Raw genomic sequence first — 10966 nt, forward strand, 5'->3', positions numbered from 1 at the left:
AATAGGGCAATAACTTTTGACAGTAGCAAAATGTGGGAGGGCACCTAGGGAAAGAAGGAAGCAGAGGGAAAAAGGCCTAAAATTAAATTCATCCAAACAGAATTTAAGTATTCCAAGCATCATAAACCTCAATGGAAAACACGTGAAGGCCACACGGTACAACAGCTATAGAACCCTTTCTTCGTCTTTGCTGCATCAGTTCCAGGAAAGATCTGCTGAAGAAGCTGGTGGCCTGCCTCGCACATAAAGACATTCCAAAGTATCCAAACTCCCAGAGCCTCCCTGTCACCCAAAGATCAACACTTTGGGGCGCCTGGGTGGCTTAGTCGGTTGAGCGTCCGACTTTCGCTTAGGTCATGATCTCGCGGTTCGTGGGTTCGAGCCCCGCGTCGGGCTCTGTGCTGACTGCCAGCTCAGAGCCTGGAGCCTGTTTCAGAGTCTGTGACTCCCTCTCTCTCTGACCCTCCCCTGCTCACGCTGTCTCTCTCTCTCTCTCTCTCCTAGAAATAAATAAAATAAAAAAAATATTAAAAAAAAAAACAACAAAGAGCAACACTTTATATTGAAAACAAAATCTTCAGGGCACCTGGCTGGTTCAGTCTAGAGTGTTTAACTCCTGATCTTGGGGTCCTGAGTTCAAGCCCCATGTTGGGCATAGAGATTACTTTAAAAAAAAATACTAAAAAAAAAAGCCCAACAAAAACAAATAATAAACACAAGTCAACTACTTAGCCACAGTCAATTTATCCCCCACTTTTAGAGTGATGATAGGTTTGTCCTTCACAAGAGGCATTTGCTGTGCTGCCTTATTGACTTTTCTATTGTTCGTTTATTTCCAATGTATGCTTTGATCTTGCTCCGCAAATTTTTTTCCTCTCCCCAAAGCTCTAGGAAATCTCGGTGTTGATCTGCATGCTCAGTGACCATTCATTCATTTCCATGATATTTTCATAAAGAAGATAAACAATGCAGAGAGAGCCCAGGGCTGGGACCTAAACTGGCCAGCACTTGTCTCTCTCCTGGGTTGCTTGAGCTATCGCTGAGTTGACCTTGTCAGGTAAGTGTGTGAGATAAGATTAAGGTGACTTAGCTGCTGCGTTATATTAAAAGTCAAATGAAGCGTTCTCATACAGAACGGCATTGTGAAGACGGCCTGGTCATGGCGGTGGCTTCAGGGACAATGAATGGGTTGTCCTCATGTTTCAGCTCCCACTTTGTTCTCCAGTCACTGAAACACTGGCTACTCACACTAAATGTACATATTTTTCATACACACAGCTTGGTTCAGGTTACTTTGTAGAATATAGGCCACTTTCAAAATTACAATCGATATTCCTAAAAAGCAAAACAAACAATTCTATATGTTTCTTCTTTAGTGCAAAGCCTTTGAAAACAAACATTCAGAAAAGTGGTGCTCTGCATTTGCATAAGATACAGCTATAAGAAAGTAAGGAAGAAGCAAATTAATAATTGTGGCAATACAATAATTTGAAAATTATATTTGGATTCTGTGAGTTCATCCAAATGTTAGCTTATGGCCACAACAAACCACACCCAAGACTTAATGAACATTCTAATCAGTTCAAACTTTATGTCATTGTTCGTTTTTAAGGAAATAAATTCTTTACCAGTGGTATCTCCTCTAGATAATTTGTTTAGTGTGAGTCTATCCAAGGCCAGTGATTGTCACCTCCTCAGTATGCTCCAAGTGCATAGGTGCTCTGTGAGCTACACAGGACATCCTGCACTGTGGAAGGTTAAACTGCACTTCTCTATTAAATCTTGGTCAGAACCATAGAATCCACCAAAAGTGACCTTTCAAAATGGTTTCCACCCTAAAGATGATAAATAGAACCCATGTGATCATAAATTCTATAGAAGCCAGCAAATGTTAGAATAAACTGGCTCTTTGATTTAGTGTTTCATTAATACCTAAAATCTTTTTTATCAGTGGAATTAGCATTACTTCATCTGATAAAAGAATAAGTCTACTCATAAAAATATAACTCAAAAGTTAGAATTTTAAATAGACTCGGAGCTTCTTAGATTTTTTTTTACATCAGCAGACTTATTTGATGTAGAGAGGAAGCCCCTATGCAGTTTGATTTTCTTTAGCTGTCTAAGGATTAGATTAAACATTTAATTCATATTCAATGCAGAAACACTGCTTCAGTTCACACCAGACCCTGAGAATTCACTGAGAAATCTGACAAAACAGTATTGTTTTGTTTAGTGAACGTCATAATTGTAAATACATATAATAAACTTACACTGCACCAAGAGCATCTTTTCTTTATGTCTATTTTGAGAGAGGGTGCCTGTCCATGTACATGTGAGTGGGGGAGGGGCAGAGAGATTGAGAGGGAACAAGAGGAAGAGCGAGAGAGCGAGAGAATCCCAAGCAGGCTCCATGCTGTCATCACTGAAACCAATGACTTGGGGCTCGATCTCACAATCATGAGATCATTGTCACGAGATCATGACCTGAGCTGAAATCAAGGGTCGGATGCTCAACGGAGTGAGCCACCCAGGTTACCCCCCGCCACAGACCGCACCAAGAGTATCTTTAACAGAGGGGCTGACAGCACATATTGTAACACTGTTTTAAACTACAAATGCTAAATGCCTGTTTCAAATACTGTAATTTGTAAATTAATATCTGTGATGTAACAATGGCACTTTACCACGGTGAATGGGGAACAATGCCACTTTTTTTTTTGCCAACTTTATGAATTAATTTCCTTAACTAGCTTCACAATTAGATAACACTTATATGCCTTTAAAAAATGGGCTACACAATTACAAGATATGAAACTAAGTTTAATCAAACTTTAATTAGAAAACTCACTTTTGTATTCTTATGTTTCTGTTAAAGGAAGAGCAAAGTGTTATGATAATACTTTAAATATAATGACTTTTGTTTAAGATGATGAAAAATTTGAATAATTTCAAGACCATTTCATTTAAAATTTATGCAGGTTGTTTAGTCACCTGACCAAAAATAAATGAAATAAAGGGAAAAAAGATACTTGTCCAGATTAGATAGAGAATGTTCACAAGAGTTCAATGCATAGCTTTCTTGGTTGATCTGCTCCACATGCCAGTGCAAAGTACTGATGCACTGGGGCCCACTAGAAAGGGAAACCTGATTGTCTCACTCTTAACAAGGCTCAAAAATTTTTATTAAACATTTTTTTACAATCTCTCCATTTTTGGAGACAGAGAGAGACACAGCATGAGTGGGGTAGGGACACACAGAATCTGAAGCAGGCTCCAGAATCCAAAGTCAGACACTCAACCGACTAAGCCACCCAGGCATCCCCAGGCTCAAAAATTTTTTAATCAGAGCTTTACTGAATTTCTTTAATCCTTCTTCCAATAAGGCACTATTACTCTGGTCAGGAAATACGCACATCTCTGCATAGTACTTTATGTTTGGTTCTGTCCTGCTCATCCAAGCAGCAGCAACACAGCCAGTTTGAGAAGTAAATGTAATCATCTGGCTGCTCACAGGCAGCATGGATTTCATATGAAGCTTACTTCTGTCATATCCAGTGGTAAAGTCCTGTATATACAATATAACAAGTATCACACAGAAGTTTGGATATTCTTTTGGAGAATACAAATTGTGAAGCCTTTCAAATATACTTTTTTTTAAAAAAAATATTTTTATTTATTTCTAGGAGAGAGAGGGAGAGAGAGACAGCGTGAGCAGGGGAGGGTCAGAGAGAGAGGGAGCCACAGACTGAAACAGGCTCCAGGCTCCGAGCTGTCAGCACAGAGCCCGACGCGGGGCTCGAACCCACGAACCGCGAGATCATGACCTAAGCGAAAGTCAGACGCTTAACCGACTGAGCCACCCAGGTGCCCCAGAAATAAGAAATCTTAAAAAAAAATTTTTTTCAAAGGTCACCTGGGTGACTCAGACGGTTAAGCGTCTGACTCTCGATTTCAGCTCAGGTCGTGATCTCGTGGTTCCTGAGATAGAGCCCCTTGTGGACTGTCAGCGCAGAGCCTGCTTGGGATTCTCTTTCTCTCTCTCTGCCCCTACTTGGCTTACGTGTGTGCATGCTCTCTTTCTCTCAAAATAAATAAATACACTTAAATAAAGAAGTATCTAAGGAATGATATCCATATTTTCATAAACCAGAATCAGTTGCTGTTTCAATGTTGTGTTCATGGTTTCCAGGTGTGATACCATCTTAGCAGCGACAAAGGCTGCACTCATCTCATCTTTATGCAAAGGGAAGTTCCACACAGGAAACCAATGAACTCTTTAAATTCAAAAAGGACTTCCTTCCCATGTTCCAGGAGGCCTTCCCGCCCCCCCACCCCACTGTTTTATTGAGAAATAATCAGCATATATTACTCTATAGGTTTAAGGGATGCAGCATGATGGTGTGATTTACAGCTACTGTGAAAAGATCGCCGCAGTCAATTCAACTAACATCCATCTTCTCATACAGATACAATAAAAATAAAATTAAAAAGGAAAGAAAGGAGAAACATGTTTTCCTTGTGATAAGAACCCTTGGGCCTTCCCCTCTGTTAGCTGCCTTCCTGTCATCCATTTAAATCCTGCTAATGTTTCTTCACAATGAAACCCCTCTTTAAGTGCAGTTGGCTTCAGATTTTTCGAAGAGACTGTGTTGGCTGATGTATACACATGCTTCACACTGGCCTTTCTCGATTTAGTTTTCCTCCTCCAATCAAATGCCCACCCCTCACACAGCCGCGGACGTGAAAACTCTCCAGTGGCCGTCGCCGCGAAGGTCTGCCACTGCCGCCAGGGTCTGCAGCATTTAGCCGTAGACGAGTCTGGAACAAGTCCTGGATTCAGGAATTGTAGGTTTACAGCCAAGCATATGAAAAGCCAACTCCATAGTGACGTCTGTCCCCATGAGAAGACGCATGTACACATTTCAAGGTGGTCTTTGAGTTCAGTTACCTGTGCAAACGGATCTTTTTCAGATCTTTCATGTACCTCGTGCAAGTGTCCTACAGAGGCTCTCTCTTCAGTGTGCTAGTAGCAGCCTCTAAATTTTCATTCCAGGGACCATTCCAGGGCTCCACACAGTTTCCATACATTTCAGAATCTCTTTATCAAGAGACGTGAACACCAGTCTCCTGATAAACCTTGTATCTGCTGTCTTGCCTGCGGGTGTGGGAGGCGCCCCTGGACGCATCTGGTACAGGAGCCTACCCTGAGGGGAGCAAGGGCACCGGGCAAGCCTGCAGCAGTGAGATGGGCAAGTCTGTAGCAGCTAGTTACTTGACGCTGGGGGGGCGAGGGGGGGGGGTCATACCCTCTCAAGACCAAGTCCCCTGTGAAGTCTTAGCAACACCCCTGAAGGCATTTGTGCATCCTCTGTGTTTGCGTTGATGTTTCACTGTCAGGCCATTCACACAGCAAAACCCTGCCCCCACGGCAGAATCCAGTACCGAGGTTCTAGAACTCATTTGGCAACAAAGATGATCTCAAAACTCGTTTGTCCCACTCCAGAACAGATTTTCAATTTGCTCTTTTGTTTTGGGATTGTTTGCTGGTTTGTTTAAAAGGAATTCAATTCAGGAAGAGCTAAGTGGAAGAAATGAATAGGGCCAAGTGTGTGGGGGATGGGCTGTGGAGATCTGTGCTCTCTCAGGGCCCCCCACGCTCCTATCCCTGCTATGGACTCAGCAGCCTGGAAATCTCCTGGTTTCAACGCATTTCCCTAAAGCCTAGTGATGCTAAGCATATTTTCATGTGCCTACTGCCGTTCACATGTCTTGTTTGGTGGTCTGTTCAAATTTTTGCCTTTTTAAAATTTTTTATTGTTGTCTTTTTTTAGACTGTTCCTTTTATATGCTGAACATAAGTCCTCTATCAGATGTATGCTTTGTAAATACTTTCTCCCAGTCTGTGGCTTGTCTTTTAATTCTCTAAATAGTGTCTTTTTAAGAACAGAAGTTTTAAATTTTGATTAAGTACAATTAATCAGTGTGTTCTTTTGTAGAGCATTCTTATTTATTTATTTATTTATTTATTTATTTTGAGAGAGAGCACATGTGCCTGTGAGGATGGTAGTGGCAGAGAGAAAGGGAGAGAGAGAATCTCAAGCAGGCTCCAAGCTCAGTGCGGAGCCTGACAAGGGGCTCGATCCTACGAACTGTGAGATCATGGCCTGAACCAAAATCAAGAGTCGAATGCTTAACCGACTGAGGCACCCAGACACCTCTGTAGATCATTCTTTTGGTGTCATATACGAGAAAATTTTGCTTAATTCAAGGCCTCAAGGACTTTCTTTTGTGTTTTCTTCTGGAAATTTTAGAGTTTTAGGTTTTACATTTAGGTCTGTGGTCCACTTTGGGTTAATTTTTTAATTTTTATTTATGGTAAACTATGGATTGAAGTTCATTTTTTTTGGTATATGGATATCCAGTTGCTCCAGTGCCGTATGTTGAAAAGGCTCTTCTTCCTCAAGTGAATTGCCTTTGTGTCTCTGAAGAAAATCAGTTGTTCATGCATGTATGGTTCTACTTTGATCTATTAGTTTACACTATCTTACTAAGTACAGCTTTACAAGAAGTCTTGAAATCAGGCAGTGTACATCTTCCAATCTTTTTCCAAAGCTGCTTTGGCTATTTTAGGTCCTTAGCATTTCCATATGAATTTTAGAATCACCTTATTGATTTATAAAACGGATTCTGCAGGGGCGCCTGTGTGGCTTAGTCGGTTAAGCGTCCGACTTTCGCTTGGGTCATGATCTCGTGGTTCGTGGGTTCGAGCCCCGCGTCGGGCTCTGTGCTGACTGCCGGCTCAGAGCCTGGAGCCTGTTTCAGTCTGTGTCTCCCTCTCTCTCTGACCCTCCCCTGCTCACGCTGTCTCTCTCTCTCTCTCTCTCCTAGAAATAAATAAAAATTTAAAAAATAAATAAATAAAACGGATTCTGCAGAAGCTTTTATTTATTGCGATTATGTTGAATCCATATATCAGTTTGAGGAGACCTGACATCTCAACGATATGGAGTCCTCTGAATCATTAACGCAGTGTATCTTTCCAACAAAATTTATTGAAAATTCTTTAATTTCCCTTAGCAATGTTTTGGTCTGAGGATGCAGGCTTTTTGTCAATATTTTGTCAAAACTGTTCCTAAGTATTTAATATTTTGATACAATTGTAAATATAATTTTCAATTTTCAGTTGTTCATTGCTAGTATACAGGAATATAATTATTCTGTGTGTATGTGTATTAATTATGCATCCTGAAACCTTGGTGAACTCACTTCTTAATTCTAGCAGCCTTTTTTCATTGAAGTGTAGTTGATACATAATGTTACATTAGTTTCAGGGATATAACATAGAGATTGGACAAGTCCTTAAGTTATGCTGTGCTCCCCAAAGGAGTGGCTGCCACCTGTCACAATATGTCACTATTACAGTGTCACTGACGGTCTGCCCTACGCTGCGCCTTTCATTCCCATGACTGACTTACCCTGTAACTGGAAGCCTGTGTCTCCTACTCCTCTTTACCCATGGTGCCCATTGTCCTACCCCTACTCTCTGGTAACAGTGTGTTCTCTGGGTTTATGGGTCTGTTTCTGCTTTTTGTTTATTTGTTTTTTGGATTCCACACAGAAGTGAAATCGTATGGTATTTGTCTTTCTCTGACTTATTTCACTTAGCATAATACCCTCTGGGTCTATCCAGGTTGTTGCAAATGACAGGGTCTTATTATTTGCATGGCAGAATAATATCCCATTGTGTACATACACCACATCTTCTTTATCCATTCATCTATCCACGGACACTTGGGCTGCTTCCATATCTTAGCCATCGTAAATAATGCCGCAGTAAACGTAGAGGTGCATATACCTTTTTGTTTTCTTCATATAAATACCGAATAGTGAAATTACTAGATATATGTTATTTCTATTTCTAATTTTTTGAGAAACCTCTATACTGCTTTTCACAGTGGCTGCACCAATTTACATTCTCACCAACAGTGCACAGTGTTTTCTTTTCTCCACATCTTTGCCGAAGCTTGTTATTTCTTGTCTTTCTGATCTTCACCACTCGGACAGGGGTGAGGTGATATCTCATTGTATTTGATTTGCATTTCCCGGATCATTACTGATGTTGAGCATCTTTTCATGTGTCTGTTTACTACCCCCAGCTGCCTTGGTGTAGATTCCATTGGGTTTCTACATAGAAAAGGCATTTGTAAATAAGAGAGTTTATTTTTTCCAATCTGGATGCCTCCCTGCCTGCCTTCTTCCTCCCTCCCTGCCTGCCTTAATGCCTCTTTGTCTCCCTGCCTTCCTGCCTTATTGCATGGGCTAGAACCTTTAGTACAATGTTGACTGCAAGAGTTAAGAGTGGAATTCTTGTCTTGTTTCTGATCTGAAGGGCATAAAATTAAGTCTTTCACCATTAAGTACAATGTTAACAGTGTAGTTAATTATGACTTTTTTCACAGATATTCTTTATTTGGTTGAGGATATTCACTTTCACACCTACATTGGTAGCAGATTTTTATTTATCTTTTCAACGTCAAGAATGACTGTTGGAGGGGCACCTGGGTGGCTCAGTTGGTTAAGCACCCAACTCTTGATTTTGGTTCAGGTCATGATCCCATGATTCATGGGATCAAGCCTTGCATCAGGCTCTGTGCTGACAGCATGAAGCTTGCTTGGGATTCTCTGTCTCCCTCTCTCTCTGCCCTTCCTCCCAGCTGCTCTCTCTCTCTCTCAAAATAAACTTAGTAAACGAATGCTGAATTTTGTCAAAAGCTTTTTATGCATCTATTGAGATGGTCATAGGTCATATGGTTTTATTTTGTTAATCTGGTAAATTATATTGACTTCTTTTTATTTAAATAAACTTTTATTTCAGAATAACTTTAGATTTACAGAACAGTTGTAACATAGTACAGAGTTCCTGTATGATCCTCACCCAGTTTCAGGTTCCCCTGTTGTGAATATCTTTATTACCATGGTATGTATGTCAAAATTAAGAAACAAACATTTGTACAATACTATTAGCCAAACTCCAGACTTTATTCCGATTTTCCCAGTTTTTCCATTACTGTCATTTTTCTGTTCCAAAGTCCAATCCAGGGCACCATATTGCTTCTATGTGTCAGGTCCCATTGGTCTCCTGTGGTCTGTGACAGTTACTCACATTTTTGCTTTGATTTTATGTGGCCTTGACAGTTTTGAGGAATCCTGGTGGGATATTTTGTAGAATGTCCCCCAGTTTGAATTGTCTTATGTTTTTCTCATGATTATTGGGATTATGGGTTTTTGCAAAGAATCCCATAGAGATTAAGTACCCTTCTTATCACTCCTTTGGGGAAGTCCATGATGTACACGTGACATCATTGGTGATGTTAACCTTGGTCATTTGGGTAGGATAGTGTTTTCCAGATTTCTTCACTGTTCCCTTTCCATACTTTATTCTCTGGAATTGAGTCACTCCATTTAGCTCACTCTTGGGGAGGTGGTGAAGAAGTGTCAGTTCCTGCAAGATGTAGTATCTATGTATATTATTTGGAGTTCTTCTGTAGGGAATATTTGTCTCTTCCTTCCTATTTATTATTTTAGCAGCATAGACTCATAAATTTATTGTATACTTTTGATTATAATCCAATACCATATTATTTAATCTATCAGTCACATTGCTCTAGCTTTGGCTATTGAGAATGCTTTCACATTGGCTACTGTATTCATTTCATGTCACATTTTAAAAAACATATTCTTACTTTATGATACTACAAATACTCCAAGATTATCTTGTATTTTCCCTGCCTCAGTCCTATTATCAGTCATTTCTCCAAGATGACCTAGTTCCTTTAATTGAGGAATGTTATTTGGAAGCCAAGATCTGGACACAGGGCATGCTTGTTGCTACTGAGATGTCACTGCTTTTAGGTCCTCTAAGTTAGGTAAGACAAAACTAGGTAATGTAGGCATGTGTCTTAACCCTTAATATTTGAATTTTTAATAGACATTGGATTCCTGCAATAAACTCCACTATGATTATAGTATATTATCCTTTTTATATATTATTGGATTTCATTTGCTAAAAGAAAAAAAAAAACCTGTGGATTTATGTTTATGAAGAATATTGATCTATAGTTTCCTCTTCATGGAACATCTTTGTGTTAATCTTGCTATCAGGATAATGCCGGCCACATAAAATAGGTTGGGAGTATGTCCCATGCTTCAGCTTTTTGAAAAAGTTTGTGTAAAACTCATATTATTTCCTCCTTGAATGGTAGCATTTACCAGTAAAGCTATCTGGACCTGGAGTTTACTTTGTGGAAGGGTATGAAATTGGGAACTTAATTTCTTTAATAGGTATTTGGTAGGCAATTCAGATCCTTTGTCTTCTTGAATGAGCTTTAGTAGTTTTTAACTTTCAAAGAATTTATCCCTTTCATCTAGCTAGTCAGATTTATAGGCATAACATTTTTCATTGTATTCCCTTATTATCCTGCTAATGACTGCCTTTGTGCTATATTTCTACTGATGTCATCTTTCTAATTCCTGATATTGGCAATTTTTAATCTTCTCTCCTTTTTTTCCCTTGATTAGTGTGACTGGACTAAAGTTGGCTTTACTGATTTTTAAAAAATTTTAAAGTTTATTTTGAGAGAGAGAGAGGGAGAGGGAGAGGGAGAGAGAAAGCACATGAGTAGGGGAGGAGCAAAGAGAGAGAGAATCCAAAGAAGACTCCACGCCCAAAGCAGAGCCCAATGCCGGGCTCAAACCCACAAAATATGAGATCATGACCGAAGCCAAAACCAAAAGATTGAGCCACCCAGATGACCAGCTTTACTGATCTTAAAGAGCCAGCTTTGGGGCGCCTGGGTGGCTTAGTCGGTTGAGCGTCCGACTTTCGCTTAGGTCATGATCTCGCGGTTCGTGGGTTCGAGCCCCGCGTCGGGCTCTGTGCTGACTGCCAGCTCGGAGCCTGGAGCCT

At 40.2% G+C, this 10966-nt stretch overlaps 1 pseudogene; it reads right to left on the reverse strand.

The window, feature by feature from the left end:
- Positions 1-3286: 3286 nt before the first annotated feature.
- Positions 3287-4802, reverse strand: LOC144226438 (glucose 1,6-bisphosphate synthase pseudogene; annotated as a pseudogene).
- Positions 4803-10966: the final 6164 nt, after the last annotated feature.

The sequence above is a fragment of the Crocuta crocuta genome, unplaced genomic scaffold (genome assembly GCF_008692635.1).
Source record: "Crocuta crocuta isolate KB4526 unplaced genomic scaffold, BGI_CrCroc_1.0 scaffold143, whole genome shotgun sequence".
Taxonomy (NCBI): domain Eukaryota; kingdom Metazoa; phylum Chordata; class Mammalia; order Carnivora; family Hyaenidae; genus Crocuta; species Crocuta crocuta.